The 19,186-nt window shown below is 40.4% G+C and overlaps 1 long non-coding RNA gene across 2 annotated transcripts in view; it reads left to right on the forward strand.

Moving 5' to 3' along the window:
• The window catches only part of LOC127378516 (uncharacterized), a 37,385-nt gene extending 18,378 nt beyond the window's left edge, over positions 1-19,007 (forward strand). The window contains exons 1-5 of one of the 2 annotated variants that reach the window (XR_007888063.1): positions 3,145-3,470; positions 4,581-4,838; positions 10,167-10,297; positions 11,496-11,591; positions 12,281-19,007. This is a non-coding gene — a long non-coding RNA (uncharacterized LOC127378516). Of the gene's footprint in view, positions 1-3,144; positions 3,471-4,580; positions 4,839-10,166; positions 10,298-11,495; positions 11,592-12,280 lie in introns of those variants that run through there. The other variant, XR_007888062.1, reaches the window with a different exon arrangement.
• Positions 19,008-19,186: the final 179 nt, after the last annotated feature.

Here is a 19,186-nt window from a genome sequence, read left to right on the forward strand (position 1 = left end):
GAGTTTCAAACCGGAATTAAGTCAGATATAAACAGTCAATTTAAATGTCTTTTTAAAGTATTTAAATTAGAATCTGCAAAGGCTGTAAATCACACACATTCTTTAATTGTGTTGACATCTCAAGCCACTTTTAGTGACTACCATGTGCATACTTTTGTTATAAGAATACCCGAGTTGGTTGAAGTAGTAGAGCTTTATGATCGGGACTAAAAATCAGACCCGATCTGAGCCCAAAAGGTTCTTGTGTGAGCCCGAACTGAGCCCGAATCCTGGAAGCAGTTTTGGGTCCGACCCAAACCCGAATTTCTGCTTTAAATAGGCAAAATAATTCAATAAATAAATGTTAATCACATTAAAGTAAACGACTTTGTGCATATAATACATGATCAATACTAATCAATGGCACCTTCACTCATTATTTACAAGATTACATATATTTGTTTGAATCTAATTCTGTCCGAGACAACCTATGGCAGCTGTTTTGGGCCTAAACCCGGCGGATCGAGTCTGATCCAATCGGGTTTAATCAGGTTTGGGCAGAGAATCAAAGCTCTAGAAATATCAGTGTGAAATAATTATTCACAGCACTAATCTAGTTTGGAGATTCTTAATGAAAAAAGGGCAGAACAACTAAAACTCTGTCTTTTAAGTCTGAACAGGGAACCTCAGCTGTGAGATCACTCACTGTTGATGAAACAGGTAAATATGGTATGAAACCAGCTGTTCTAGGTTCTCCAGTTCCCACTCACCCCTTTATTTTGAAGGGCTAGAAAAAGACATTTCCGGTTCTGTTCTGGCTGCCTTGACTCTACATCTGCGCCAGTCATCTGTCCCGGCTGCCGAGCCGGTGACGCAACCACATCTCTAGTCTCACACACACACACACACACACACACACACACACACACACACACACACACACACACACACACACACACACACACACACACAGTTTGATTGGCCTAGAACAACTGCGGGTGGAAAATCACTAATTCCAATAATATAGGACATAACATATGTAAACACCAGTGATTTTAATTATGTGTTTTACTTATTTTGTATCACTTTTTAACTCTTATTGATCATGTGTTCCTGTGGTGGGCTATAACACAGTGACAGACTCAATCTATATGTTTATACTAACATTTTAATATAGATAAAGCATTCATAAAGAAGCTCAGATCTGTTGTATTCATCAGTGCACCTGTTGATCGTCTCTGTATGTCTCTACAGGGAAGATATTGTCTTGATATGTTAGTTTGTCAGATTGTCGCAGGCAGGTCCCCGCAGTGTGTGACTTTATGTGATTTAAGTCGCCATGCAGTGGCGTTACATCCTCAGGCGAGTGTGAGACTAGTTATTTCAGCACCATGGACAGATTCCAACATGTCAAGTCAATAATTGGCACCCTGCGTGAGAGAAATTTACGTGGGTGTTGGCAGCATGCGCATGTGTATGTGTTATATGGCCGCCGTTTCGTCATCATCTCCCATAGGTTTTCCTTCAACACTGGACACCAACAGACTCGAACACGTGATGCAGTACAGTTGAATTTACAGCACTATAGGGACATTACAGGCATTTTAGCCCCGAGTAATGGAATTCCTTTAAGCTGCACTGATCAGAAGCTTTTGTTATTTTGCCTTAAACGCCCTCCATCAAGGGATTTAACCAGGATGCACTTTGGTATGTATTCTATTCAATCCTCTTTCTGCACTGAATGCACTTTGCCCTCTTGCTCAGACTTTTACTTAATCTGTATGGGAGTTTAGTCGGTGGCTCACCTCTCTTTGTGTCTGCGAGGAGTCACCATCCCTCATCCTGAGGGGAGGGCGGTGGAGGGTCGGAAAGGAATCTGTTATGGAAAGTGTCAGGACAAGAAATATCTCCTTTTCTAAAGGTCATGCACAAGTGAACTGCTGGACATTAGGTCTTTTGCGTCGGTGATGATAACCGCCTGTGTCAGCATGCTCTTTACCTGTACGGCCTCCTCCAGATACGATATGATACAGTGCTCATTTTGCAAAAGAAACCTTTTCTACAAATGGCATGCTGATTAAAATCTGAGCAGAATCCCTGATGGGAAAGAATCTGCATTAATGTTTTGTGCAGTGAAGCGAGACTTGTGTTGTTCTGGCTGTGCAGCTGGGATATTTACGATGTCCCTGACGCTCACTACACAAGCCTTATGAGAAATAACCCCCGGGAAGTGCTGATTCAGCGTACTGCTGCAATGTACAGGGCTCCCAATAATGGAACTGAAGCTTCCTGGAAATTATGATTGGATTGGTTTGGGATTTCTGTTTATCTGTTTTTGTCTTTTTTCATTTTCAGCCAAGGGCCGGTCCGATGCACCTGCAAATGTGTATGTATTTTTGTATTTACTGGAATTAGTATTGATTTTAAAATGATGTTGAGCAGCACTGAGAAAGTTCATGTTGGGACTGTTGCAGTGGGACCTCTTCTGAGCCGAGAGTTTCGGGGCATCTCTTGCAAATGAGCAGCCTGAGACTCTAATAAAGGAAGCAAATGGATTGTAAAACTGCTGCACAAGAAAAATTGAGAAAATTTTAAGGGGGGTTGAAAAAAAGAATCGTGGGGGTATCATAGCTGCTGTTGCTGATTCATTTTGTAGAGTATGAAGAATTATCCAAAACTTAACAGCCTCATAGCATCAAGAAATATCTGCTCCTGGTTCTCCAGGTTATAGAAGAAGATATACGCGAGGAGAAAACAAATTGTGGAAGATAATAGAAATAAATCATTTTAATACGAAAAGTAATGCGATAAATACAAAACAGACAAAACCTGCAGCCTAATTTGCTCACATTATCTGGATCAGATCTACAGGTGGAGGCCGTGTGCAGGTATAAATGAAGCCTCGAGCATTCAGATGCTGTAATCTGTCACCATGGAAAATGTACAGGCAGCGGTGCTGTCGTGGTGACAGCTGCTCCTTCGTCCTCCAGCTCCTCTGTGCAACCCTCTCCTGTCACTGTCATGCCTCACCTGCCCACTAGCTGCTGTCACTGATCACCTGATCGTCACCTGACTGCTCATCAGCTCATTAGTCCCTGTGTATGTAACAGGCAGATTACTTGCTGTTGTTTGTCAAGTGTTGCCGCAGTTTCCTGTCTAATTTCCTGTACGTGTTCTGACTTCCAGTCTCTGATGGTTTGACGCCTGCCTCTGGATGTGTTTGTTGTGCTGACTGGCAACCTGGAGTCTGCTTATTGGTCCCAGTTCTTTTGTTAGCTGTTAGAGGTGCTGGATGTACTGGGATGGAAAGTCAGCATGCCATATAATGGTGCCATGTTGGCAGTAACAGACAGATGCAGCAAACTGTGGAGATACTTACAAAGGTTTTGGATGTTGTTTGGCCATTCATTACACTTGAATCACTCTGTATCCAGTTTGGTCCAGTAGTTTCTAACAGATTAAAGGAAGAATTGGCCATATATTAAAGAAATGTAAGTAATTACTTTTGAGCTCTCTATTTAAAAGAGTTTAAAAGCAGCTTTTGTCCTGGCACATATTTTAGAAAGTGGTTACTGAGAATCTGGATGCCTTTGTTGACCTTAATCTTCTAATTTAACACATTTAATTTTACACATTTTGGCAGTCAGTGCTTATTTGCTCTGCATTGTTGGTAGAGATTGGGTGTTTTATTACCGGTTACAGGCTCTGGACTGGGGTATAGTCAGGATGCTGTGATAGCGTTAACAGCCGGTGGCAGCAAACAAATGATACGTTTCTCAGCCAATAATCACACTTAAAGTGGAGATGAATCCAAATGCAGAGGAAGAGAATAAGCCGCATCTTAACTGGACTGACTGGACTAAAGAGTTCGGTCTAGACCTGCTCTATTTGAAAAGTGTCCTGAGATAACTTCTGTTATGAATTGGCGCTATACAAATAAAATTGAATTGAATTGAATTGAGAGTCTTCAGCCGTGTTAGCATGCTAACTGACAGTGCTAAACATGCCTGTGTTTAACTGCTGTGTTTACCATGATCGCTGCCTTAGTGTAGCATGTTGCTGTGCTAATATTAGCAAATTAGCTCTAATGCTACATTCGCACAATGTAGCCAAAATAGGAAGAACAGGAGTCCACCACAGCTAGCTTTCACAGTACTGTATTTAAACAGCCTGAATTCAGTCGTGGTTTTTCATTTTTATCTCTGACTAGGAATTGAAACTAGGAGGCTGACAAGAAATGTTTTTTCAGATTCAGCAGCTCGTAATTATTGTCTGAAAAGTTTTGCGGTTATTAGGACATTGAAATCCCTAAACAGATTCTGTAAGGATTTACTTTTAAGTTTTCTCTGCTGCTTTCTTTATTGTCTTTATTGACCTTTATCTGATAGTTGAGCACATTAAAAAGTAAACGCAGCTACTCATTTAGCTCTGCACTGTTGGTAGAAAATGTTCTTTCTTTATCTGCAGGATTTAATGTTTTGATTGTAAATCATGTTAGATGCCATAGAGCACGTTTGGTTGCAGTAAATTGATAACTCCGGCCATTTGCCTCGGCTACATGTGGTGTGAGTGACTGAAGATGTGTGAACTCTCCGCCACAGGGATCTACCAGCAGGCCCGCAGACCTGCAGCGCAGCGACGGCACCATGCCAACCTGTGCCGGGCTCCCACCACAGCCTCATCCAAAACGCTTAATCAAAAGGGACACTCTCCCCACTTGGTCCCGCATGAAAAGGAAGCTGTTGGCCCACGCTGTGCACCTTGGCAGCTCGACAGAACAACCCAGATTGGTCTAATATCCACTACGCTGCGAGGACATTGGAGAGGAGGCCTGTGATACAATCTGCATTTTCTAGCAGGTAATTGAAGCTTTGGAGACACAGTTGATGGTGATGTCTCCTGCGTGGTCTAATCAGCCTTCCTGCCTTTACCATCAGCACTGATGGATGTTTATCGTCTCCACGAGTACAGGGCCTGCATGTCACTTTCTGCAGAAGTTGATTCGAGCCGCAGAATGAATGTCAGAGGGAAAATTACTGTAATTTCACTCTTCAAGCTTTATTGTGGCATGCACTCCAATATAAAGGTCACCTTCTCCTGGCTTTGCTGATTCATTTCGACATAGCCTTGCCGAACTTACATGTATGTTGTCTTCCCTTTCGGGGTGGCTCTTTTTATTTACAAGTTCTCCTGGTTTCATAGTATAACATAGTAGAATTTAATAGCCCGAGAATATGTTTGAGTAATTGGTTATAAATCCTCACCTTGTGCCAAATTGCAGAGTTTTTGTTCCGCTGCTGCACAGAAACCAATTTTACACTTTTCCTTCAAATTATGGTGCAATGACCTCAGGTGACAATGACCAGTGCACCAGTCCTATCAGACCGGCACTGATACAGCTACATAACATGTAGCTTCTTCAGATAACAAATATTGTCTCTAGTTGCAGTCAGGGCCGTAGTGATAGTAAAGTGGGACTAAGTACCCACAAAATATATTTTTATCTGCAATTTTTAAACTTGTTTAAACATTGTTAGTATTAGTGTTTCGTCCATGCTAATGCTGTGGACTTTAGGTGAACTTTGAACATGCTTAATAATGTGGTTATCAAACTATTTCATAAAAGTGAGCTTGCTGATAAAGGAAGCTTCAGTTTGAGCTCATAAAGTGGCCAAAAAAAGTAATTTGCAGCAGTTTGTACAATATTTCTAAAGTAATAACATTGAAATATCAGTTTACTATTGTGTTTACAAACATTACTGGTGGAAATAAACCTTCAGCCGCATCAGAAAGGTTTAATAACTGAGTAATTATGTATCATTACTCGATGTATAAGACCAGTCAATCAGTTAGAGTTTTCCCTTTTAATACTGGGGCTGTCTTTTTGTATATTTTTAGAGTCTGTCTTTAGATTTCTGAAGTTTTATTATGCTGCTTCTGTGTTGGAACAAACTGAGCTAGTGCCTGGTCCAATGTGGTTTGTGGTCTGACAAGTTTGACATGTCTGAATACGTTTTGATCTAAACCTGTTTGATGTGGTTTGGATGGATGGTGCTTTTTTTCTGATTTTACAAACAGAAGAAAGTTTTTACAAATCTGAAACTGTGTTAATCAAGTCCAGACATGAAGTGTCAATAGAGTGTGAGTTTTAACGGACTAATGTTTAGGATTTAGTGGCATCTATAGATGTGGTCGCCAATTACAACCCGCTCACCCCAGGCGTGTAGGAGAAACTACGGTCACTGCAAAAACAATTAAAGGCCCTATCCAGAACCAGTGTTTGGTCTGTCCATTCTGGGCCTGCTCCCTCTGCAGATCAAAACAGCTCATTCTCCATCCCCCTCGCTCCAGCCTGCAACACAATGTCAAATATATATATAAATACAATAATCATCACAACTAAGGCAGGTGGCCAATCAGCGACCAAGATAGAGTTCAATCGCCATGGTTACAGTGTGCATCACCTGTCTTGCTGGCCCGAGCCACTTGGCATTGTTGCACATTGTAGTAAGCCAGATCGATATTGAAATATAAAATCAATAAATTAGGTCTTGTCTCAATTACTGTGTCACAAAATGGCTGCAATTAATGAAACACTGAAACACTAATGCTGTACCATCAGTGAGTATAACTGTAACATTTTATGATTTATACAACCTCCTTAGCGGCATGCATAACTATTCAGTTGTTACTTATACTTTCTATGATTGCAGTGCGACACTACTTCAGCTATGATTCCACAGTAGTTCATATCGTTAATGGTTACTTACACAGCAGTGGTTGCTTCATAATGCATGTCAAGAATAAAAGCACTGATTTTATTTATTATTTTATTGGAAACAAGGCCAAATGAGCTCCAGTAATGTCTGTGAGTTATAACCAACCAGTCTAATGTGTGTTGAGGTGTTGTTGTAGCCTGGTGACATTTGCACACGATTTAATGAAGGTAAACACAGTGGACGCTTGTGTGTAATAGCACTGCATTCTGGTGCAGCACCAATCAGAGGCTGCAGATTTATTAACAGTGACCTGCGGGGATTTAATGAACTGATGAGCTTTTCAAACAGTATAAAGCATCTGTGGACAACCGATAGGCCTACAACAGGAAACACTGGTGTTCATTGATAGATAATTGCAAACTGATTTACTGATGTTCCTGCTCTAACCACATTAAACCTTGGAGAGGTTTAATTGAGTTAAACCAAACCGGTTTAGTGGAATAGAATAGATTTTGTAGTAGAATTACTCTTTAAACTCAAGGTGAAGTGTCTGAATTACTGGAGCTGACACATTTTAAAGCAAGATACACAAAATTTCAAAGCATCTCTACTTTCTTACTGGGAGAGAGATTCATTCAGCGAGATCCATTGCTAACATTTGCTAAATAAACTGGCTGATTCAGGAGGACCCTTTAATGCTGACAGTCCCAAGGACGGAGTACATGTATTACGTTAGGTTTAAAGGAACAAATGAGCAAACGAATAATAAATAAAGGAATAACAAAACGTTAAGGGCAAAAATCGCCAGGAAATATCTTTTAATTAACATTCCTTCTTCATTCAAGAGAGAATATTTCAAACAAGTTTCTCATGCCGACTGATATAAAGCAGTCGAAGTGAAACCCTGAAGTAAAATCTGATTATTGATGTGTGTGAACTGGAGTTGTGATCAAGGCAAAGAAAACTTATCATATGGAATATCTGACAGTAACCAAAGCTTTTATAGTTTTTATCTTCCTGCCTTTGTTAACATGTACACTACCTCTCCAACATCTCACATATAAGCAGTCATGTAATACTGGATCAAAAAGTTTAATTAGGTCAATGTGTTCTGAGGGTGTCTGTGAATGAAGTTTTTCTCTTTGAGCTTAATTGTGTCAAAACACTTTTTCATCTTAAAAAGCCCAATCTGTGACTGCAGCATGATGCCTTCTTTTGAAAAAAGTGTGTGTGTGTGTGTGTGTGTGTGTGTGTGTGTGTGTGTGTGTGTGTGTGTGTGTGTGTGTGTGTGTGTGTGTGTGTGTGTGTGTGTGTGTTTACACAGCGACTTTTTAGAGCCACTTTTTCTTATTCTGAAATTCACCACCTGGATTTCATATACTCACTGTGTTCATCTTTCAATGCCGTAAATCCATAAAAGGTTCCATTTCATTAGTGTAGAAAACTGCAACAATACGATAAACATTTACTCATTTAATGTTTATTATTTGCATGATAACCATAAAAGAAATTTCCCAGAGTGCTAATGATTATATAGAATACATGATTTCATTTCATTTATTAGCTTCATCAAAACAGAGATCCACACAGACCACACAAAGATGAGAACCCCAACTTAAAGGTGCAGACTTTTAGTCCCTGTCCCCGGTATTTCCCCTATGTTTCTACAGTAGCCCAGAAGGGACAAACAAACACTGGCTCTAGATAGAGGCATTCTCGTTTTTCACAGGCTTGATTATTGAAGGTAGGCTTACATTGCACAATAACTTAAAAGAAATGTTTGTCTTTTGTTAAGTATGCTTATTTCGAGTTAGATGAAAAGTTATATATTATGAGCTAGCAGGTGGCTGTCTTAGCTTAGCATAAATACAAGAAATAAGTATCTAACATTGCTCTATCTAAAGGTTAGAAAAGCATACGGACGAGAGTGGTATGTAGCAGCCTTGACAAGAAAGTGAATAAACTAATTTTCCCAAAAGTCAAACAATTTCTTTAAATTTAATGAAATTATTAAATGCATGCAATTATTTGCAACCTACACATTTCTCACGTTGCTGATAGAAACTAGACACGAGACCAAGAAATGCTACTAAACCTGTACAATACAAAATGTTATTACTTTTAATGTTTAAAAATCACCTCCGGACAAATATTTAGAAATATACACAAATACAAATATCCACACAACAATATAATTTCCACCTTAAAATCTATAAAAAGTTAAATACATATTTTTGACTGGAGGGGAACTTTAATCTGTTCATTTCTGGAGGGCCTGGATAATGTAGTTGTAGTTGTGGTGGATTAAATTGTTTTCTTTCTAAAGGAGAAGCTGTTAATATACTGTATATTTATTGTATTACAACAAGATTACATTGACATAAAAACACCAGTTTCTCTCAGATTTCACTTCTATACTTGAAAATGATGCAGACAAGAGCATGTCAGCTCATTCTGGTGAGGTTCAGACTTATTATTGCTGTTAATGGTCCATCCAGCTGGTGTGTGTCTGTGCCAGGTTAACCATGCCTTTGAGCTGAGTCAGGGACTGTCTGGGCCACGTGCCCAATAACTCTGGCAGTCAACAGTTCACTATTTTACAGCCAATTTACAGCAACATTGCTTAAGACTGCATGCCGCATGAATTCGGAAATCCCAAATTCCAGGCACACGTACATTGGAAACTGTCCCAGTCTTCAGCCTTGTTTGTGCTTCCCTTTTTCCAAATTGCATCAATGCCAGCTACCTGGTAGCTGGACCTCTTTGTTGTATTAGCCATAGAAATGGAATAATTAATGTCTGGCCAAACCTGCCATGTGTGCTCCTGCCAGTGGGTCATGATTAAATTCATGTCACAACATTTGCAGGAGCTCAAGCCTTTAGCAAATAGGAATAAAAAATAAAAAATAAAAAAAAGATTTGTGCAGCACTCTTCGGGTAAGGTGTGAATTGAAATAAGTCATTATCTACTGAAAACACCTTCCCAAGAGGCAGCAAGGAGAGGCTTCAAAAGGATACTTTATTTTCGCAATCCAGACACATTGCAGAAAAAAGGAGAGAAGCGTGCGGGGAGAATCTCTGGGAGGCCGGTTATGGCAAGCTGCTTAGGTAACTGCATTAGACAACCAAACATCAAAGCCTTAAATATTCAAGGGGCCCTGAGATGGCGAGAAATGTACAAATGGATTATTCCTCCTTGAGTAAACACACATAGAATATAAGCACGTGGCAGAGCAAGGGAGCGTTTGGCAAATTGCAGTGGTTCAAACTGAAGGAAAATGGTCAAATATGATGAAAGCAGAAAAGAGAATTATTTGTTTCCAAGAGAAGTCGTGGTGTTACAGAATAAGACACCTTTCTTTCCAGCTCCTACCAGAAAAACCCAATTCAGCTGCCCACAGTATGCAGCTGTCGCCAGTGACAGTATTAATATTGTGATGCTTCTGTTGTGCTCTCCTCCTACATTAGGTGCCATTTCCAAGGGAACTGTTCAACAAGGTGTCCGAGGCTGTGATGAAGCATAAAACCTGCAGCCTACAGGAACGAGTCACCGCATCGGAGACGAAAAATGAGTCTGTGGAACTTCTCCGGATGTATGGGTAGGATGTCTCGTGATGAATAGCTAACCTTGTTTCCTAAACTCTTCTCCCCGTGCAGCAGCTTCATCACTATGCAGCACTATCTTCATACATCTAACTCCCTGCCTGATTTATTGCAGGGTACGGCAGAGTCGTTAGACCTTGCATCAAACGCTACATGGCATTTTGTGTACAAATGCTTACATACACCGGGTGAAGAAAGACACATTTGTAAGATGGATGAGTGGCGCACATTTGAATTGCAGAATATTCAGACGCTCATTTCAAGGATTTACATGGATTCATTTGTTAAAAAATATTTTTGACAATATTCACGTGAAGAAAAATCTCTGTATCCAGTGGCAACATGCAGACATTTCCCAAAGAAATGATGATTGATTAGTTCAATCTTGGTGTCCATACCAGAAGACTGACCTTTCTTTACCTGTTAAATATTCATGCTGTCTTGGTGAGGAGGTCCCCTCAGGATAAATCTGGATCAGTAGGAAGTATTTAGTCTGGTATTAATGGAAAGGAGATTTTCGATTAAATGAAAAGGAGATTTTTGATATTATTCAGGGGACAGAGTCTTTAAAACATGGCTGTGATCCACAGTAAAGATGTGTATTACGACCATCTGGTTAAGATTCAGAATCCCAGGAAGCTTGTGTCGCCCACTCATAAAGCTCAGTGTGTCCTACTCTGTGGCCGACTATTTAAAATGCACCGTGCATGTGTGGATTTCTTCTAAGGATAACAGCAACCCTAATGTACAATCTAAGAAGATTGTTCTGTAAGCCTTATAAGATCATATCTGATAGAAAAGAGATGAAACCATTTCAGACAAAGCTTAACGTGAGCCCCAGAACCGGTGCAATAGGTGCAAGACCATAGGCCGGGTTATTCTCTTATCTTTTTGACCAAAGCTCTCGGCAAAGCACCCCTCCTGGCATTTAAAACACATGTCTGCGATAACATCATTGGTTCTTTTCTCCCTCCCTCTGGCCTCCAGAGAGAATCTCTGAGCATCTCTAAATGTCACGTTAAGTGCTTCTCTTGTCCCGCGCTGACACAAAAACGAGGTGCTCTCTGAATACAAAGAAGGCCCATACTGGATGGCTGCAATAGCTCAAAGAGAGCGACAGTTATCTTCTCTCCTCTTTCCTGCTCTCTCCCTCATTTGTTCCAACTGTCAAAAGTAACATTTAGTCTCTAATAGGGCTACCTAAAGGAGGGCAAAGCCTTCCACTGGTGGTTCTAACTAAATTCGAGTGCTACTACATCCATAAAGCACACGCCATGGCTGCTCAGAAAGGTTGGTATTAACATTATTGTCAGTTTACCACCAATGAAAACACTCCCCTCTGTGGTACATGTATTTAAAAGCAGCAAAAGCACTGCACTAACTGTCCTGTAACTTAATTAATACTAAGAGAAGAGTACAATTAGCTCCTCCAGGTAAGAAATCAAGAGAGCAATGGTGTAGAAACTCCTTTAAATGCTAATGTCATAACAAGGTTCTATTTTAGCTGCCTGAAGCTGCGCCTGAGCAGCTGTGAAACAAAAATTAGATTCCTCCTTGTTGCTTTCCTGTTAGTTCCTACAGTGCTGTTTTTATCATCATTCACATACACCGGTTGAGAAACACAAGGTGCCAAAGTGCACCTACAAAATTAGCAATTAAAACAAGTGACACAAAGCACAGAGACAAGCTGTTTCTCTGGATTTTCTCACAAAACGTGACGCAAAAATACTGTTCTAGGAATCTATTAAAATGATGGGCTTATTCACTTTCTTGCCAAGATTTAAATGAGAAGATATACCACTATTGTGAGAAGATATACCACTATTGTGATTGTGATCTGCTTAGCTTAACGTAAAGCTGTCCAAAGGTTAAGAAAAAATCAACCCACCAGCACCTAAAGCTGACAAATTAACATCTTTTATCTTGTTTGTTTCTCTGTAAGAATGGACATTTAAAAATGACAATTTGTGGTTTTACAGGGCTAACTGCTTCCCCTGCTTCCTGTCTACTGCCAGTGTTTGGTTTGTCTGTTCTGGGCTACTGTAGAAACATCTGTGGATAAAAACAGCTCATTCTAAGGTAAGGGAAACACAACTATTCTTATGTCCATGCGATTATACACTAAGGAAAACAAATCTCTGAATATTAAATTAAAATTCTGCCAATAGATCCTCTCAAATGATCCTTTTTCTCAGAATACAGATTATAAAAGAGTGTCTGGATCGTCTCTATTAATGACACTTGAGCTCCACAGTCTATATAGCAGCCTTCAGATTGTTTTTTTTAATGAGAGATTTAGATGCATATTTATAAAAGCAGCTTGAAAAATGAGAATGGTTAATGATAAGCTAGTTAGAGTCAGTTGAGTGTAACTTCATTATCTATAACTTTTATTTCTTAAGACCTCATATTATGTAAATAGTTAGGTCATGGATATGCAAATGAGTACATGGCTTAATCTAGTGAAAAGACATATTAATGAAGACAAAACATGTTATTATTTGAGCTTTAGAGGTGATGCAAGGTGAGGTTAGCTGTTCCAGTATGCTTCCAGTCTCTATGCAAAGCTAAGCTAACTGTCTTCTTATATTCTAGCTTCATACTTAACAGACAGAACTGGTTTGTGCCTGTTCTGTAAAAAGTTGTCCCAGATTTCACCACAATTAAAACAATAATTATAAAATTATACTTGTTTTCCGCACTTACATAGATATTTATCATCCTCTGTCCCACACCTAACCCCCTATAAAAGCATAAACAATGCACCACATGTCTGAATTCAACACTGATTGGTCTGTATGCGTGTCAATCAATCGTTGTTAGGGCTGTCATAGGCATTGCAGCTCTTTCCGAACCTGTCAGTGTGCTCACGGTACTCCTCTGGAAAGTACCTGACAGAATGCTGAATTCATGGTGTCCACGGTGTTGAAAGGTGCACACAGTAGGTGTGCTAAGTGCTGAAATATGGCCCTATGGTGTATGCATGTGTGGTACACTTTTAAGGGTCCCGGTTTGGAGGTTTGAAAATATGGGCACGCTATATCAATCTTCTCATATAACTCTCAATATTCATCCCTGCCTTCTGGACAGCGAAAAACTCGACCTCTCAAAGGAACCAGCTGGTTTCAGACATTCCCTGGCCTCAAGTGTCCAAATTGGCTGCCATGTGAATAAAGTCGACGCCTTAACTTTTACAAACAGTAATCCAAAGGATGGTCCGGGAGGAAATGTGCAGGGTTTGGTAATGCTGCAGACACAAGCAGGATTTTATACTGTCTCACAATAAAGTCTGAGTTAAGTTTTATACCCATGAGCACATTCATCATACATTACTCTCTCCATATAGTCGATCTCCATTACCTGTGTTTCCTCCAAAGGATCCGCTGCTGCTGCAGTGGCTGATTTGCCCTATAGAGCCCGGGCCTCCTCGCTCAGTGGGAGGATGAGAAAGAATTGGTGCAAACCTCATCATTTGTCTGCTATATATAATTCTTTAGTGCTGGTAACTCTTATGACCTGAGCAACATTCATAGGGGACAATAAAAGGAAACGGTGGGATGCTTCTCTTTCTCCCCTCCCCACCGCAGCGCTCTTTCATCTCTCCTTCCCACAAGGCTGATTCACCACTTGTGACCCCTGCGGCTGCCTCGTTGAAAATAGACAACAAAGTGTCTGAGATGAAAACCAGTGGGCAGTTGTAGGCTAGATTTCTGCTCAGCTTTAAGTTGGCCGGGCAGTGGCGAGCACTCTTGCTGAGCTGACACTTCCATTTGTCTGGATTCTAGTGGTGTAAAAGGGAGCAGGCTGGCACTGCCATGCACCCACATCTGTGAGCATTAACAACACAGGCCTGTCAGACCTTTTTATTTATGGAAGACGTTGGATGCCTAAATTAAAAAACTGTAATTATAATAATTAATTAACCGCCTGTTAAATAATAATGGCCAAAGCGGTAATGATGGATGATGTGAAACGTTACTTACAAATCACTCGCTCCTCTCCCACTTCACGCCTCTCCTGTACCTGCCTTGTTTTTTCATTGTGATATGTAATTTGAATAAAAAGGAAATCACAACACAGAAAACAAAGTGAGGAGTAGTAACGTTATGGACAGCAAACTGTATCCACCGTGTAGTCTCACATAGAGCCCAATCCCAATCTCATGGATTTATGGACATCGAGGCGTGTTCCCGTTATGTCCACAAGGCCTTAGAGCTGTCCTACAGTTGTCAAGTTGTGACGTTAAAGAAGGGGCTAACAGAGGAAGCCCCCAAACACGTGTGAAACGCACAATTGTAGGCTACGTAACACTTTTTGCAATATGAGGGTAATATGAACTTTATTTATACAGCAAAAACTAAGTTATAGAGTACTTTATATGGTTGAACTGGGATTAAAACATTTAAAGACTGATGCATTTAAATCAGACAATTAAAATGATAAAAAAAAATAAAATGAAGTAAAACCCAAAAAATACTAATAATAAAACAGATAAGACATGTTGGCAATATATTCTATGTCTACCTTGCGGACATCTGCTAGCATTAGCTTATCCTCCTCCATTAAACTCGTGGATGTATGAAGAGAGCTGGGTACGGTGCGGCCACTCAGCTTTACTGCCATTTTCAATTTGTCCCAGTGGAGTCAGCAAAGCTGGAAGCTAGAAAACGTTTTTGGCTCATGGGCTCAGCAATTTTCACTTTAGTGAATGGGTGCAGTGTTGGAGTCCAGTATCCAGCTCATATAAAACCTCCATGGGGATGACGAGATCTGCCCATGGTTCCACCCTCAGGCTCAGTTGGTTGTTTTCCAGTTTGGCGTTGACAAAGCGTGTTTATCTAAAAAAATAGGTTTCCTTCTACCTTCTCGTGAAAAACAAATTATGGGCAGGTCTGTGCTGCTTTCTTCTGGAAATACACGTCTTTACTTTGTTTTGTGTGGCATGGAAAATGATCAGCATCCCAGAGACTGATGGTCATCTCACATCTCCAGCCTGGTTCAGAAAGCATCCTGACTGGAAACATCACAAACTAGCCACAGGATGTGCACGGCTCAGGAGAGGAGGACTCTGCAGCGGGTGATTAAAACCGCCCACAAGAACATTGGTACTCAGTTGCCCAGTGTGATATTGGTTAGGTGCCTGCAGAGCCCAAAGGAAAGTGAAAGACAGAACCCACCCAGCCACAGCCTGCTCACCCTGCTGATATCTGGGAAGAGGTACAGAAGCTTCCGCTGTCGTACCACCAGACTTAAAGACAGCTTCTTCCCTCCGACTGTGAGACTGGAAAAGTCTTCCTCAACAATTCATCATACAAATTGTTTATTTTTATTTATATGACTCATTAAGTATTTTATATATATTTAAATTTTTAATTTAAAGTAGCATAAAGGGAACTTCTTTTCTTTTCCTTCAACAACCTTATAGGGGTGTAAGAAAATATCGAAATATTGAACCCCTAACTGCGACATAACAGTGTTGTGAATGTAATCTAGAGCTATGTTCATAGATTAGATTAAAATAAATCCCAATATATCTCCCTGCTGCATCGTAATATATTGAATCGTAACCCCGTATTGTGATGCAACGTATTGTACCTCCAAATTCCTGCCGATACACAACCCTGCATTGTAAAGGACAATAATATAACCTTGAATCTTCTATAGTATTTCCCCTTTACTGAATCACTCAAGCTCATTTAAAGGAAAGTTGTCCCTGAGATGCGAGTCACCGTGGCAACGTTCAGCTCCTCCTCATAAGCTGCATCTCCTCTAACTGTTCTGAAAGATTAAAGTCACTGGATTTCATCTCTCCTTGATTTATAAGCTGCCTGTGCACGCGCACAGACAGACAGACTAACAGCTGGATCAAAGGTTTCTTTTCACCGTTTCATCATCTGGTTCTACAGAATATCTGAAGATGTTTATCTGAGAGCGGAGATACAGTAAGCATTACTGTACGCAGCATTTTCAGTATGCAGAGTGGTCTGGATCCATCCCGTCCTCTGCAGGGGAAGATAAGAACCTCCTTCATGAATAAAGATGTTTCTGCATCCTCTCCCCTCTCTCTGTGTTCAATATGTACTTGTTACAGCGGCCATTATTTATAGTCCCACTAAGGCCCAGAGTGGTGAGAGTGGGTCTCATGGGGGATTGGGAAGTGGAGCCACTGCTACCTATAGTGGGAAAGATATACCACCTCACCCCCGCTGAGAACTTCGTGCTGGAAATGAACTCATAAATCAAGCAGTAAATTGAGTGTAGGGCTGTGCTTACTCATCTCAAGAGGTCCGCTCCTCTTCCTCCACACACCCCTGCTCCTTTTTACTGAATGACTAATGCAAGGCCGCAACTTCTCTGGCCACGTGTTCGTCTCTTGCTCTGGTAAACTCTTATCAAACAGTGTGGATTTTATTTTCAAGTAAATATCATAACTCTGGCCTTGAGGCTACAGTGAGTGCAGGGAGGGGAATAAAACTGCACTAGTCTAGCTGGGATTCCAGAAACAAGCGCATCAACATCTCGTCCTACAGCTGAACTTCACTGCCTCATTGTGATGCCGCTGGTGAGAGCTGCCTGTCTTTACCCGGACACAGCCTGTGAGGAAGAGTCTCCCCTGCCCGCCTCAGGCTATCCTGACAGTCACAGGCCCTGTCCGGAGGAATTAAAATCTCTATTTATCAGGACTCGACTGAAGTCGTCTGGGGACTGGCCGAGGAAATGGCACACAGTCGGCCTCTTCCAGCAGTGGGACTCTGATGGAGGGTTCAACACACTGGGATGTGCCCATGCAGGTTGTTTCTTGACAGATTTAAAATAAAACACTCTCATCCCAGCTTCACACTTTGTTTCACTTTCTTTTAGTGCTGTGCCAGCATCTGCATTGTCCTGAATGCGAATCACTCTTTAATCTTGGGCTTAAAAGACACATCCAAAGAACAATTTGAAGACTGATCCTTGAATACAAGCAGCGTACGTGCATGTGCAAGTGTGTGGATCCACCCTGCTGCGCGCTGCTCCCCATTAAAGCGAGGGACTGTGTCGCCTCCTGCAGCTGCTCTCCATCACAGCAGCAGTAGGCAGCATCTCCTCTGACAGAGGAAGGAGGCCAGGAGGGAGCAATCGCCATCACTCCTCCACCATGAAGCCACAGCGCCCGCAGAGAGCCCACATCAGATCTCTACTGACCTCCGTTGGTGAAATGATGCACGTGTTAGAGAGGAAATCCACTGATCACAACATCTGCACAGATCAGATGTTCAAAGGTTGGCTAGTCAAAATCACAAAGAACACCTGCGACAGGATATGTTGTGTGATCTGAGTGACCTTTAACCTCTTGCTTTACAAAAACTCTTAATAGGTATCTCTGTATATTTCTATACTCGATATGATTTTCACAATATCCTTGAAAAAAAATGAAGGCAACGTAAATGTTATAAAGTTACATTTTAAATCTTATTTTGCATTGGAAAGTAACTAACTACATTTACTTTAATGTACAATATGTAATTTCTACTGTTGGGGGGGTCTCTGACATCAAAACAACAACAAAATACAACACTTGTCGAAGCAGCGTGGGATCATTGAGAGTTGTTAATTTGGGATAATGTAAGTACACAACTCAACTATATATAGAACATAAGGTCTTGTGTTTATAGACATTTTAATGTGAAATATTATATATTACAGCTTGAAAGACAGTTTAAATGTACCTTTTGAGTGTTTCCCTTGTCTGCTCCTTTATACTTCTACTGCTCCACTATTTATCTTTCAGAATAAGATTTTACATAAATAAATACATGTAAAAAAAGGTTTGAGTCTAGGAAATACGATGCATCTATAGTGGCTCCCAACCTTACAAAAATACTTACACATTAATGCATCAGTATTAAAATTAGAATAATTATTTCATAATATATTAGTCACAGGAGACATATTTCTGCATAACAAGTACTTTTACTTTGATACTTTAAGTACATGTTGCTGATAACCCTTCTGTACTTGTACTTAAGTAGTTTGTTAAACTAACTTTCTTGCTTTTTCTTTAATTAAAGGTCTGAATACTTTTTCCACCTCTGTATATAATAAGGGGGTTGAAGAGTCGGATACCATTTCAGCCACAAGGGGGAGCCCCTACACCACACTAGCACACCTATTTAAATCTGTCTTTAACTTTTTTCCATATTCACTCGCATCCTTGGAGCTGTGTTAGAGGTTGTGTCAGTATTTCGGTCTGTTCTCCACTTCCGTTGTTTTTAATTGTGTTTTTATTTGGTTTTAAATGAAGTGGGGACCGCCTACAACCCCGACTCCCTCATCCCTGTTTTTTTAGTCTCCCCCATTTCAAAGCCCAGCGGTCTGCTGCTCCCTTCCCCCCTTCTCACCGCGACCCGCGTCAATGTGCTACAGTAACACCGGAAATAAGGAGCATAACCGTCAAAGTAAAGGTCTGTCTGGAAAGGCACCGTGCGTTAGTGTTACAGATTAAAATTAAAATAAATAAAAATAGATCTTATATGGCATAACTGGCATAACATATTGTATGTATGCAAAGTATGAAAACCATATATATAACGTATTAGGGGAACATGTCAAATACAACAATAGAAGGAATTAAATGAATGAATGAAAAACCTCATTATTAAAATACTCCAGATCAGCATACAGAAAAGGCAACTGTAATCCATTACAGTTATAGAAGAAGATGTAATCAGATTACTGGTACTTTTAGTAAAATACACTTGTTATTGGTATCTTTTTTCTTATGTTTTTTATTTGCATATTTGGTGTTTAAATTACAAGGTAACCTAGTTAAGTTACTTTAATATTGTGATACTTGGATCGGGTTACTGACTACATATTTTAACAGGTCGGATTGGAATCGGATA

The sequence above is a fragment of the Dicentrarchus labrax genome, unplaced genomic scaffold (genome assembly GCF_905237075.1).
Source record: "Dicentrarchus labrax unplaced genomic scaffold, dlabrax2021, whole genome shotgun sequence".
Lineage (NCBI taxonomy): Eukaryota > Metazoa > Chordata > Actinopteri > Moronidae > Dicentrarchus > Dicentrarchus labrax.